Below are 13,458 nucleotides of genomic sequence, written 5' to 3' on the forward strand. Positions count from 1 at the left end.
AGGGGGGTTGGAGAGTGGGGGTGAAAGAGGAGTTGGAGTGAGGGGTTGGTGAGTAGGGTTGAAAAAGGAGTTGGGATGAGGGGGGTTGGTGAGTAGGGTTGAAGGAGGAGTTGGGGTGAGGGGTTTTGGAGAGTAGGGGTGAAAGAGGAGTTGGGGTGAAGGGGGTTGGAGATTGGGGGTGAAAGAAGAGTTGGGGTGAGGGGTTGGAGCGTAGGGGTGAAAGAGGAGTTAGAGTGAGGAAGGGTTGGAGAGTAGGGGTGAAAGAGGAGTTGGGGTGAGCGGGTTGGAGAGTAGGGGTGAAAGAGTAGTTGGGGTGAGGGGGGTTGGAGAGTTGGGGTGAAAGAGGAGTTGGGGTGAATGGGTTGGAGAGTATGGGTGAAATAGGAGGTGGGGTGAGGGGTTTGGAGAGTAGGGGTGAAAGAGGAGTTGGGGTGAGAAGGGTTGGAGAATAGGGCTGAAAGAGTGGTTGGGGTGTGGGGTTTGGACAGTCGGGGTGAAAGAGGAGTTGTGAGGGGGCTGGAGAGTCGGGGTGAAAGAGGAGTTGGGGTGAGGGATTGGAGTGTAGGGGTGAAAGTGGAATTGCGTTGAGGGGGTTGGGACAGTGGGGTGAAAGAGGAGTTCGGGTGAGGGGGTTGGCTAGTAGGGTTGAAAGAAGAGTTGGGGTGAGGGGGTTTGGACTGGGGTGAAAGTGTAGGTGGGGTGAGGGGGTTTGGAGAGTAGGGGTGAAACAGGAATTGTGAGGGGGCTGGAGAGTAGGGGTGAAAGAGGAGTTGCGGTGAGGGTTTGGAGTGTAGGGGTGAAAGTGGAGTTGGGGTGAGGGGGGTTGGAGAGTAGGGGTGAAAGAGGAGTTGGGGTGAGGGGGATTGGATTGTAGGGGTGAAAGAGGAGTTTGAGTGAGCGGGGTTGGAGAGTAGGGGTGAAAGGGGAGTTGGGGTGAGGGGGTTGGAGTGTAGGTGTGAAAGAGGAGTTGGGGTGTGGGGGGATGGAGAGTAGGGGTGAAAGAGGAGTTGGGGTAAGGGGGATTTGGAGAGTAGGGGTGAAGGAGGAGTTGGGGTGAGGGGGTTTGGAGAGTTGGGGTGAAAGAGGAGTTGGGGTGAGGGGGTTTGGAGAATAGGGGTGAAGGAGGAGTTGGGGTGAAGGGGGTTGGAGAGTAGGGGTGAAAGTGGAGTTGGGGTGAACGGGGTTGGAGAGTAGGGGTGAAAGAGGAATTGGGGTGAGGGGTTGGAGAGTAGGGGTGAAAGAGGAGTTGGGGTAAGGGGGATTTGGAGAGTAGGGGTGAAAGAGGAGTTGGGGTGAGGGGGTTTGGAGAGTTGGGGTGAAAGAGGAGTTGGGGTGAGGGGGTTTGGAGAATAGGGGTGAAGGAGGAGTTGGGGTGAAGGGGGTTGGAGAGTAGGGGTGAAAGTGGAGTTGGGGTGAAGGGGGTTGGAGAGTAGGGGTGAAAGAGGAGTTGGGGTGAAGGGGGTTGGAGAGTAGGGGTGAAAGTGGAGTTGGGGTGAAGGGGGTTGGAGAGTAGGGGTGAAAGAGGAATTGGGGTGAGGGGTTGGAGAGTAGGGGTGAAAGAGGAGTTGGGGTGAAGGGGGGTTTGAAGAGTAGGGGTGAAAGAGGAGCTGGGGTGAGGGGGGTTGGAGAGTAGGGGTGAAAGAGGAGTTGGGGTGAGGGGGGTTGGAGAGTAGGGGTGAAAGAGGACTTGGGGTGAGGGTTTGCAGTGTAGGGATGAAGAGGAGCTGGGGTGAGGGGGGTTGGAGAGTAGGGGTGAAAGAGGAGTTGGGGTGAGGTGGTGGGAGAGTAGGGGTGAAAGAGGAGATGGGGTGAGGGGGGCTGGAGAGTAGGGGTGAAAGAGGAGTTGTGTGAGGAACATTGGGGAGTAGGGGTGAAAGAGGAGTTGGGGTGAGGGGAATTGGAGTGTAGGGGTGAAAGAGGAGTTTGGATGAGGGGGGTTGGAGAGTAGGGGTGAAAGAGGAGTTGGGGTGAGGGGGTTTGGAGAGTGGGGGTGAAAGAGAAGTTGGGGTGAGGGGGGTTGGAGAGTGGGGGTGAAAGAGGAGTTGGGGGTGAGGGGTTGGTGAGTAGGGTTGAAAAAGCCGTTGGGATGAGGGGGGTTGGTGAGTAGGGTTGAAGGAGGGGTTGGGGTGAGGGGGGTTGGAGATTGGGGGTGAAAGAGGGTTTGGGGTGAGGGGTTGGAGAGTAGGGGTGAAAGAGGAGTTGGGGTGAAGGGGGGTTGGAGAGTAGGGGTGAAAGAGGAGTTGGGGTGAGTGGGTTGGTGAGTATGGGTGACAGAGGAGTTGGTGTGAGGGGGATTTGGAGAGTAGTGGTGAAAGAGGAGTTGCGGTGAGGGGGATTTGGAGAGTAGTGGTGAATAGGAGTTGGGGTGAGGGGGGTTGGAGAGTATGGGTGAAATAGGAGGTGGGGTGAGGGGTTTGGAGAGTAGGTGTGAAAGAGGAGTTGGGGTGAGAAGGGTTGGAGAGTAGGGCTGAAAGAGTGGTTGGGGTGAGGGGGTTTCGACAGTCGGGGTGAAAGAGGAGTTGTGAGGGGGCTGGAGAGTAGGGGTGAAAGAGGAGTTGGGGTGAGTGGTTTGGACTGGGGTGAAAGAGGAGGTGGGGTGAGGGGGGTTGGAGAGTAGGGGTGAAAGAGGAATTGTGAGGGGGCTGGAGAGTACGGGTGAAAGAGGAGTTGCGGTGAGGGTTTGGAGTGTAGGGGTGAAAGTGGAGTTGGGGTGAGGGGGGTTGGAGAGTAGGGGTGAAAGAGGAGTTGGGGTGAGGGGGGTGGGAGAGTAGGGGTGAAAGTGGACTTGGGGTGAGGGGGGTTGGTGCGTAGGTGTGAAAGTGGAGTTGGTGTGAGGGGAGTTTGAAGAGTATGGGTGAAAGAGGAGTTGGGGTGAGGGAGGTTTGAAGAGTAGGGGTGAAAGAGGAGTTGGGGTGAGGGGGGTTGGAGAGTAGGGGTGAAAGAGGAGATGGGGTGTGGGGGGATGGAGAGTAGGGGTGAAAGAGGAGTTGGGGTAAGGGGGATTTGGAGAGTAGGGGTGAAAGAGGAGGTGGGGTGAGGGGTTTGGAGAATAGGCGTGAAAGAGGAGTAGGGGTGAAAGTGGAGTTGGGGAGAGGGGGTTGGAGAGTAGGGGTGAAAGTGGACTTGTGGTGAGGGTTTTGGAGAGTAGGGTGAAAGAGGAGTTGGGGTGAGGGGGGTTTGGAGAGTTGGGGTGAAAGAGGAGTTGGGGTGAGGGGGTTTGGAGAGTAGGGGTGAAAGTGGAGTTGGGGTGAAGGGGGTTGGAGAGTAGGGGTGAAAGAGGAATTGGGGTGAGGGGTTGGAGAGTAGGGGTGAAAGAGGAGTTGGGCTGAGGGGGGTTGGAGAGTAGGGGTGAAAGAGGAGTTGGGGTGAGGGTTTGCAGTGTAGGGATGAAAGTGTAGTTGGGGTGAGGGGGGTTGGAGAGTTGGGGTGAAAGAGGAGTTGGGGTGAGGGGGTTTGGAGAGTATGGGGTGAAAGGAGTTGGGGTGGGGGGATTTGGAGAGTAGTGGTGAAAGAGGAGTTGGGGTGAAGGGGGTTGGAGAGTAAGGTTGAAAGAGGAGTTTGGGTGGGCGGGTTGGAGAGTATGGGTGACAGAGTGGTTGGTGTGAGGGGGGTTGGAGAGTAGGGGTGAAAGAGAAGTTGGGGTGAGGGGGAATTGGAGAGTAGTGGTGAAAGTGGAATTGGGGTGAGGGGGATTTGGAGAGTAGTGGTGAAATAGGAGTTGGTGTGAAGGGGGTTGGAGAGTATGGGTGAAATAGGAGGTGGGGTGAGGGGTTTGGAGAGTAGGGGTGAAAGAGGAGTTGGGGTGAGAAGGGTTGGATAGTAGGGCTGAAAGAGTGGTTGGGGTGAGGGGTTTGGAGAGTAGGGGTGAAAGAGGAGTTGGGGTGAGGGGGTTGGAGAGTAGGGTTGAAAGAAGAGTTGGGGTGAGGGGGTTTGGACTAGGGGTGAAAGAGGAGGTGGGGTGAGGGGGTTGGAGAGTAGGGGTGAAAGTGGAGTTGGGGTGAGGGTTAGGAGTGTAGGGGTGAAAGAGGAGTTGGGGTGAGGGGGGTTGGAGAGTGGGCATGAAAGAGGAGAGGGGGTGAGCGGGGTTGGAGAGTAGGTGTGAAACTGGAGTTGGGGTGAGGGGGGTTTGAAGAGTAGGGGTGAAGGAGGAGTTGGGGTGAGGGGGTTGGAGTGTAGGTGTGAAAGAGGAGTTGGGGTGAGGGGGGATGGAGAGTAGGGGTGAAAGAGGAGTTGGGTAAGGGGTGATGGAGAGTAGGGGTGAAAGAGGAGTTGGGGAGAGGAGGTTGGAGAGTAGGGGTGAAAGAGGAGTTGGGGAGAGGGGTTTTGGAGAATAGGGGTGAAAGAGGGGTTGGGGTGAGGAGGGTGTGGAGAGTAAGGTTGAAAGAGGAATTGGGGTGAGGGGTTGGAAAGTAGGGGTGAAAGAGGAGTTGGGTGTGGGACGTTGTGGAGTAGGGGTGAAAGAGGAGTTGGGGTGAGGGGGATTGGAGTGTAGGGGTAAAAGAGGAGTTGGGGTGACCGGGGTGGGAGAGTAGGGGAGAAAGAGGAGTCTGGGTGAGCGGGCTGGAGAGTAGGGGTGAGAGAGGTGTTGGGGTGAGGGGGGTTGGAGAGTAGGGGTGAAAGAGCATTTGGGGTGAGGGGGGTTGGAGAGAAGGGGTGAAAGAGGAGTTGCGGAGAGGGGATGGAGAGTAGGTGTGAAAGAGGAGTTGCGGTGAGGCGAGTTGGAGAGTCGGGGTGAAAGAGGAGTTGGGGTGAGGGGGGTGGGAGAGTAGGGGTGAAAGAGGAGATGGGGTGAGGGGGATGGAGAGTAGGGATGAAAGTGGAGTTGGGGTGAGGGGCTGTGGAGAGTAGGGTTGAAAGAGGAGTTGGGGTGAGGGGGGTTGGAGAGTAGGGATGAAAGAGGAGTTGGGGTGAGGGGTTGGAGTGTAGGGGTGAAAGAGGAGTTGGGGTGAGGGGGGTTGGAGAGTAGGGGTGAAAGAGGAGTTGTGGTGAGGGGGGTTGGAGAATAGGGGTGAAAGAGGAGTTGGGGTATGGGGATTGGATAGTAGGGGTGAAAGAAGAGTTGGGGTGAGGGTGGTTGGAGAGTAGGGGTGAAAGCGGAGTTTGGATGAGGGGGGTTGGAGAGTAGGGGTGAAAGAGGAGTTGGGGTTCGGGGGGTTGGAGAGTAGGGGTGAAAGAGGAGTTGGAGTGAGGGGGTTGGAGAGCAGGGGTGAATGAGGAGTTGGGATGAGGGGTGTTGGAGAGTAGGGGTGAAAGAGGAGTTGGGGTGTGGGGGGTTGGAGAGTTGGAGTGAAAGTGGAGTTGGGGTGAGCGTTTTGGAGAGTAGGGGGCAAAGAGGAGTTGGGGTGAGCGAGTTGGAGAGTATGGGTGAAAGAGGAGTTGTGGCGAGGGGGTTTGGAGAGTAGGGTTGAAAAAGGAGTTGGGGTGAGGGGTTTTGGAGAGTAGGGGTGAAGGAGGAGTTGGGGTGAAGAGGGGTTGGATAGTGGGGGTTAAAGAGGAGTTGGGGAGAAGGGGGGTTGGAGAGTAGGGGTGAAAGAGGAGTTGTGGTGAGCGGGTTGGAGAGTAGTGGTGAAAGAGTAGTTGGGGTGAGGGGGGTTGGAGAGTAGGGGTATAAGGAGTTGGGGTGGGGGGATTTGGAGAGTAGGGGTGAAAGAGGAGTTGGGGTGAGCGGGTTGGAGAGTATGGGTGACAGAGGAGTTGGGGTGAGGAGAATTTGGAGAGTAGTGGTGAAAGAGGAGTTGGGGTGAGGGGGATTTGGAGAGTAGTGGTGAAATTGGAGTTGGGGTGAGGGGGGTTGGAGAGTAGTGGTGAAATAGGAGTTGGGGTGAGGGGGGTTGGAGAGTATGGGTGAAATAGGAGGTGGGGTGAGAAGGGTTGGAGAGTAGGGCTGAAAGAGTGGTTGAGGTGAGGGGTTTGGAGAGTAGGGGTGAAAGAGGAGTTGGGGTGAGGGGGTTTGGACAGTCGGGGTGAAAGAGGAGTTGTGAGGGGGCTGGAGAGTAGGGGTGATAGAGGAGGTGGGGTGAGGGGAGCTGGAGAGTAGGGGTGAAAGAGAAGTTGCGGTGAGGGGAGTTGGAGAGTAGGGGTGAAAGAGGAGTTGGGGTGAGGGGGTTGGGGAGTAGGGGTGAAAGAGGAGGTGGGGTGAGGGGGTTGGAGAGTTGGGGTGAAAGAGGAATTGTGAGGGGGCTGTAGAGTAGGGGTGAAAGAGGAGTTGCGGTGAGGGTTTGGAGTGTAGGGGTGAAAGTGGAGTTGGGGTGAGGGTTTGGAGTGTATGGGTGAAAGAGGAGTTGGGGTGAGGGGGGTTGGTGCGTAGGTGTGAAAGTGGAGTTGGGGTGAGGGGGGTTTGAAGAGTAGGGGTGAAGGAGGAGTTGGGGTGAGGGGGTTGGAGTGTAGGTGTGAAAGAGGAGTTGGGGTGAGGGGGGATGGAGAGTAGGGGTGAAAGAGGAGTTGGGTAAGGGGTGATGGAGAGTAGGGGTGAAAGAGGAGTTGGGGAGAGGGGGTTGGAGAGTAGGGGTGAAAGTGGAGTTGGGGTGAGGGGTGTGTGGAGAGTAAGGTTGAAAGAGGAATTGGGGTGACGGGTTGGAAAGTAGGGGTGAAAGAGGAGTTGGGGTAAGGAGGGTTGGAGAGTAGGGATGTAAGAGGAGCTGGGGTGAGGGGGGTTGGAGAGTAGCGCTGAAAGAGGAGTTGGGGTGAGGGGGGTTGGAGAGTAGGGGTGAAAGTGGAGTTGGGGTGAGGGGGTTGTGGAGAGTAGGGTTGAAAGAGGAGTTGGGGTGAGGGGGGTTGGAGAGTAGGGATGAAAGATGAGTTGGGGTGAGGGGTTGGAGTGTAGGGGTGAAAGAAGAGTTGGGGTGAGGGTGGTTGGAGAGTAGGGGTGAAAGAGGAGTTTGGATGAGGGGTGTTGGAGAGTAGGAGTGAAAGAGGAGTTGGGGTACGGGGGGTTGGAGAGTAGGAGTGAAAGTGGAGTTGGGGTGAGGGTTTTGGAGAGTAGGGGGCAAAGAGGAGTTGGGGTGAGCGAGTTGGAGAGTGGGGGTGAAAGAGGAGTTGGGGTGAGAGGTTGGAGAGTAGGGGTGAAAGAGGAGTTGGGGTGAGGGGGTTTGGAGAGTAGGGGTGAAAGAGCAGTTGGGGTGAGGGGGTTTGGAGAGTGATACGCTTATCAATCACTTCATAAAAGGTGATGAGTCGAAGAAGAGATGATGAGTCGAAAGAAGAGATGAATAAGGCTTTTATTAGCTAAGAAGAGACCATGCTTCTTCGTGAGTGACTGAACAAGTCTGAACGAAACCCACACAGTGGTGGGTGGAGTCAGCTGAGGCATGCCTCCATACACAGCGCCACCCAGAGGTGGCAATATACAATACAGTGGTTTACCACATTCACCCCTTGTTTAATGTGAAGTCCGGCGGGGTGAAGGGTACTACAAGTTAAGTCTATCAGGAGGCCTTGTCTGACGTCCTGATCGTCGTGGTGGCGGCGGTGGTGTTGCAGCATCCGACGTCGGGTCTGGTGTCTGGGTGGTTGGCGAAGATTCCTGGGGCTTTGGCATGCCGTCTGCAGGGGTTGGGTTGGGAGGGGTGGTGGGGGATAACAGTGGTAAGGGGGATAACGGTGGTAAGGGGGATAACGGTGGTAATTCAGGGGTACCCGAGGGTGCGAGATCTCGTATGGAGACCGTGTCCTCCCGCCCGTCTGGGTATGTCACCCAGGCATACTGGGGGTTGGCGTGTAGGAGGTGCACCCGCTCGACCAGGGGGTCCGTTTTATGCGTCCTCACGTGCCTCCGCAGTAGGACGGGCCCAGGAGAAGTCAACCATGCCGGTAGCGAGGTTCCCGATGTAGACTTCCGGGGGAAAACGAACATTTTCTCATGAGGGGTCGCATTAGTGGCAGTACAAAGCAGTGACCGAATGGAGTGAAGCGCTGCAGGGAGGACCTCCTGCCAGCGGGAGGTCGGAAGGCCCTTAGATTTCAGTGCTAAGAGGACTGCCTTCCAAACCGTCGCGTTCTCCCTTTCCACCTGGCCGTTCCCCCGGGGGTTGTAACTGGTGGTCCTGCTCGTGGCGATACCTCTTGTTAGCAGGTACTGCCGAAGTTCGTCGCTCATGAACGATGAGCCCCTGTCGCTATGTATATAGCTGGGGAACCCGAACAGAGCGAAGATGTCATTCAGACACTTGATGACCGTGGTACTGGTCATGTCTGGGCAAGGGATGGCAAAGGGGAAACGGGAGTACTCATCAACTATGTTGAGGAAGTACACATTGCGGTCAGCGGAGGGGAGGGGCCCTTTAAAATCGACGCTCAGGCGTTCGAAGGGGCGGGTGGCCTTGATCAGGCTTGCTCTGTCCGGCCTATAGAAGTGCGGTTTGCACTCGGCGCAGATTTGGCAGCTCTTGGTCATGGTCCTGACCTCCTCGATGGAGTAGGGCAGGTTACGGGATTTGATAAAATGGAAAAACCTGGTGACCCCCGGGTGGCAGAGGTCATTGTGGAGGGACTGCAGCCTATCACTCTGCGCGTTGGCGCATGTACCACGTGATAGGGCATCTGGGGGCTCATTGAGTTTCCCTGGCCGATACAAGATATCATAATTGTAGGTGGAGAGTTCGATTCTCCACCTCAAGATCTTGTCGTTCTTGATTTTACCCCTCTGCTTATTATTAAACATAAAAGCTACTGAACGCTGGTCAGTGAGCAGGGTAAATCGTTTCCCGGCCAGGTAATGCCTCCAGTGACGCACCGCTTCTACAATAGCCTGGGCCTCCTTTTCGACGGAGGAGTGTCTCGTCTCGGGGCCCTGGAGGGTCCTTGAGAAAAAGGCCACGGGTCTGCCCGCCTGGTTAAGGGTCGCGGCTAGGGCGAAGTCGGAGGCATCGCTCTCCACTTGGAAGGGGATGGACTCATCCACCGCGTGCATTGCGGCCTTCGCGATATCGTTCTTGATAAGAGTGAAGGCTGCACACGCCTCTGGTGTCAGGGGGAAGGAGGTGGCTTTGATGAGGGGCCTGGCTTTGTCTGCATAGAGGGGCACCCACTGGGCGTCGTAGGAGAAAAACCCCAGGCATCTCTTCAGTGCTTTTTGGCAGTGGGGAAGGGGTAGCTCCATTAGGGGGCGCATTCTGTCGGGGTCGGGCCCGATGACTCCGTTCTCCACCACGCAGCCGAGGATGGCCAGGCGCTTGGTGTGAAACATACATTTTTCCTTATTGTACGTTAGGTTCAGCCGTTGGGCCGTACGGAGGAAATTTGCTAGATTAACGTCGTGGTCCTGCTGGTCGTGGCCGCAGATGGTGACGTTATCCAAATAGGGGAAGGTTGCCCGCAGCGCGTTCTGGTCAACCATTCGGTCCATCTCCCTTTGGAAGACCGAAACCCCGTTGGTGACGCCGAAGGGGACCCTAAGGAAGTGGTAGAGGCGGCCGTTTGCCTCGAAGGCAGTATACTGGCGGTCCTCATGGCGGATGGGCAGCTGGTGGTACGCTGACTTAAGGTCGATGGTGGAGAATACTTTGTATTGCGCAATCTGATTGACCATATCAGATATGCGAGGGAGGGGGTACGCGTCCAGCTGGGTGTACCGGTTTATGGTTTGGCTGTAGTCGATTACCATGCGGCGTTTTGCAGTGGTTTTAACGACTACAACCTGGGCTCGCCAGGGGCTAGTGCTACCTTCGATAATGCCCTCCTTCAAGAGCCGCTCCACCTCAGAGCTGATAAAAGCTCTGTCCCCGGCACTGTACCGCCTGCTTTTGGTAGCGATGGGTTTACAGTCGCGGGTGAGGTTAGCGAACAGGGGAGGGGGGGGGACTTTTAATGTGGAAAGGCTGCAGGTGGTTTGCAGCGGGCGATTTAAAAGTTGTTGGTTGCAGACTGTGAGTGGGGGGAGGGGTCCACCGTATGCTAGTGTGACACTCTTAAGGTGGCACTGAAAATCCAACCCTAGCAGGACGGCAGCGCAAAGACGGGGCAGGACTAGCAGTTTAAATTTTTGATATTCAGTGCCCCCTACTGACAGGGTCACCACACAGTAGCCGCTGATGTCCATTGACTGGGACTTGGACGCCATAGAAATGCGATGGTGCGTTGGCAGAATCGTGAGGGAGTGGCTACGTACCGTGTCGGGGTGGACGAAACTCTCTGTGCTCCCGCTGTCGATCAGGCAACTGGTGGCGCGGCCGTTTACCGCGATATCCATCATGGAGCTGGATAGATGGTGAGGGTGGCCTTGATCCAGCGTCACGGAGGCCAGTATGTGGCTTAGTGAGTCACTATAGTCATCCGCCGAGACGGTGGTCGGTTCCGGTGACGAAATGGCGGTTGAGTGCGTTGGATACGATGGCGGCGGATGCCATGCGGCCGGGGGTACACAAAATGGCGGATAAGATGGCTGCTCCCACGGCCCGCACGCTGCGCTGCTGGCTGGCTTCCCCTTGCAGGCGTTAGCGTAATGGCCTTTCTTCCCGCAGCCCGAGCAGGTAGCTGTCTTAGCTGGGCAGTGCGCTCTGGGATGTTTTAACTGGCCACAGAAATAGCATTTTTGGGCCTGGTTACTGGGCATCGAAGCAGTTCTTACCGGAGGCTGCTGTCGCGGTTGGGTCGCTGCAGCGGTTGGTGCCGGGGGCGGCGGTCCCGTGTCCCACGGTTTCGATTGCCATGTCTCGGCGCCGTTACGGGGGTATGCCTCGAGGTTTCGGTGGGCCTCCTCTAACGAGAGCGCAAGGGCAATGGCCGTCTTCAGGTCGGGTTCCTTGCTTTCTAGCAGTCTCTGCCGGGTGTGGTCTGACTGGAGGCCCCTGACGAAGGCATCACAGGCGAGTCCCTGCGCGTGCTCCACAGCCGTTACCGCTTTACAATCGCAGTCTCTGCAGAGTGCCAGTAGCGCCCGTGCAAATGCCCCTACCGATTCTCCCGGTTGCTGCCTGCGGGATCCCAAGAGGTGTCGGGCGTAAATTGTGTTCACTGGGCGCGTATATTGCCCTTTTAGTAGCTCGAGGGCCGCCACGTACGTATTAGAGTCCCGGATTAGCATATATACTTGATGGCTCACCTGGGCGGTCAAAATTTTCAGTTTGTGATCCTCCTCTGTAACCTGTGAGATTGCGAGGAAGGATTCAAAGCAGCTCAGCCAGTGTTCAAACTTGGCTGATGCACCCACATCTTGAGGGTCGAGGTCCAGGCGTGGTGGTCTGAGGGCTCTCAGCAATGTCTGCTGTATCCGTTGCTGTTGTTGCTCCTCAGGTGTCGCCATTTAACTTTTAGCTAATAAAATTGATACGCTTATCAATTACTTCATAAAAGGTGATGAGTCGAAGAAGAGATGATGAGTCGAAAGAAGAGATGAATAAGGCTTTTATTAGCTAAGAAGAGACCATGCTTCTTCGTGAGTGACTGAACAAGTCTGAACGAAACCCACACAGTGGTGGGTGGAGTCAGCTGAGGCATGCCTCCATACACAGCGCCACCCAGAGGTGGCAATATACAATACAGTGGTTTACCACAGAGAGTAGGGGTGAAAGTGCAGTTGGGGTGAGGGGTTGGTGAGTAGGGTTGAAAAAGGAGTTGGGGTGAGGGGGTTTGGTGAGTCGGGTTGAAGGAGGAGTTGGGTGAGGGGTTTTGGAGAGTAGGGGTGAAGGAGGAGTTGGGGTGAAGAGGGGTTGGATAGTGGGTGTTAAAGAGGAGTTGGGGAGAAGGGGGGTTGGAGAGTGGGGGAGAAGGAGGAGTTGGGGTGAGGGGTTGGAGAGTAGGGGTGAAAGAGGAGTTGGGGTGAGGGGTGAAAGAGAAGTTGGGGTGAAAGAGGAGTTAGAGTGAGGAAGGGTTGGAGAGTACTGGAGAAAGAGGAGTTGTGGTGAGGAAGGGTTGGAGAGTAGGGGTGAAAGAGTAGTTGGGGTGAGGGGGGTTGGAGAGTAGGGGTGTAAGGAGTTGGGGTGGGGGGATTTGGAGAGTAGGGGTGAAAGAGGAGTTGGGTTGAAGGGGGGTTGGATAGTCGGGGTGAAAGAGGAGTATGGTGTGAGCGGGTTGGAGAGTATGGGTGACAGAGGAGCTGGGGTGAGGGGGGTTGGAGAGTAGGGGTGAAAGAGGAGTTGGGGTGAGGAGGATTTGGAGAGTAGTGGTGAAATAGGAGTTGGGGTGAGGGGGGTTGGAGAGTATGGGTGAAATAGGAGGTGGGGTGAGGGGTTTGGAGAGTGGGGGTGAAAGAGGAGTTGGGGTGAGAGGTTGGAGAGTAGGGGTGAAAGAGGAGTTGGGGTGAGAAGGGTTGGAGAGTAGGGCTGAAAGAGTGGTTGGGGTGAGGGGTTTGGAGAGTAGGGGTGAAAGAGGAGTTGGGGTGAGGGGGTTGGACAGTCGGGGTGAAGGAGGAGTTGTGAGGGGGCTGGAGAGTAGGGGTGAAAGAGGAGCTGGGGTGAGGGATTGGAGTGTAGGAGTGAAAGTGGAGTTGGGTTGAGGGGGTTGGGACAGTAGAGGTGAAAGAGGAGGGGGGGTGAGGGGGGTTGGGACAGTAGGGGTGAAAGAGGAGTTGGGATGAGGGGGTTTGGACTAGGGGTGATAGAGGAGGTGGGGTGAGGGGGGTTGCAGAGTAGAGGTGAAAGAGGAATTGTGAGGGGGCTGGAGAGTAGGGGTGAAAGAGGAGTTGCGGTGAGGGTTTGGAGTGTAGGCGTGAAAGTGGAGTTGGGGTGAGGGTTTGGAGTGTAGGGGTGAAAGAGGAGTTGGGGTGAGGGGGTTTGGAGAGTAGGGGTGAAAGAGGAGTTGGGGTGAGGGGGTTGGAGAGTGGGCGTGAAAGAGGAGATGGGGTGAGGGGGGTTGGAGAGTAGGGGTGAAATAGGAGTTAGGGTGAGGGGGTGGGAGAGTAGGGGTGAAAGTGGAGATGGGATGAGGAGGGTTCGAGAGTAGGGATGAAATTGGAGTTGGGGTGAGGGGGGTTGGTGCGTAGGTGTGAAAGTGGAGTTGGGGTGAGGGGGGTTTGAGAAGTAGGGGTGAAAGAGGAGTTGGGGTGAGGGGGGTTGGAGAGTAGGGTTGAAAGAGGAGTTGGGGTGAGGGGGGTTTGAGAAGTAGGGGTGAAAGAGGAGATGGAGTGAGCGGGGTTGGAGAGCAGGGGTGAAAGCGGAGTTGGGGTGAGGGGATGGAGAGTAGGGGTGAAAGAGGAGTTGGGGTGAGGGGGTTTGGAGAGTAGGGGTGAAAGAGGATTTGGGATGAGGGGGGTTTCGAGAGTAGTGGTGAAGGAGGAGTTGGGATGAGGGGGGTTGGAGAGTAGGGGTGAAGGAGGAGTTGGGATGAGGGGGGTTGGAGAGTAGGGGTGAAAGAGGAGTTGGGGTGAGGGGGGTTGGAGAGTAGGGGTGAAGGAGGAGTTGGGATGAGGGGGTTGGAGAGTAGGGGTGAAGGAGGAGTTGGTGTGAAGGGGGGTTGGAGAGTGGGGGTGAAGGAGGAGTTGGGATGAGGGGGGTTGGAGAGTAGGGGTGAAAGAGGAGTTGGGGT

This window comes from Somniosus microcephalus, chromosome 4, assembly GCF_052327205.1.
Source record: "Somniosus microcephalus isolate GS21.2 chromosome 4, FLI_Smic_1.0, whole genome shotgun sequence".
NCBI lineage: Eukaryota > Metazoa > Chordata > Chondrichthyes > Squaliformes > Somniosidae > Somniosus > Somniosus microcephalus.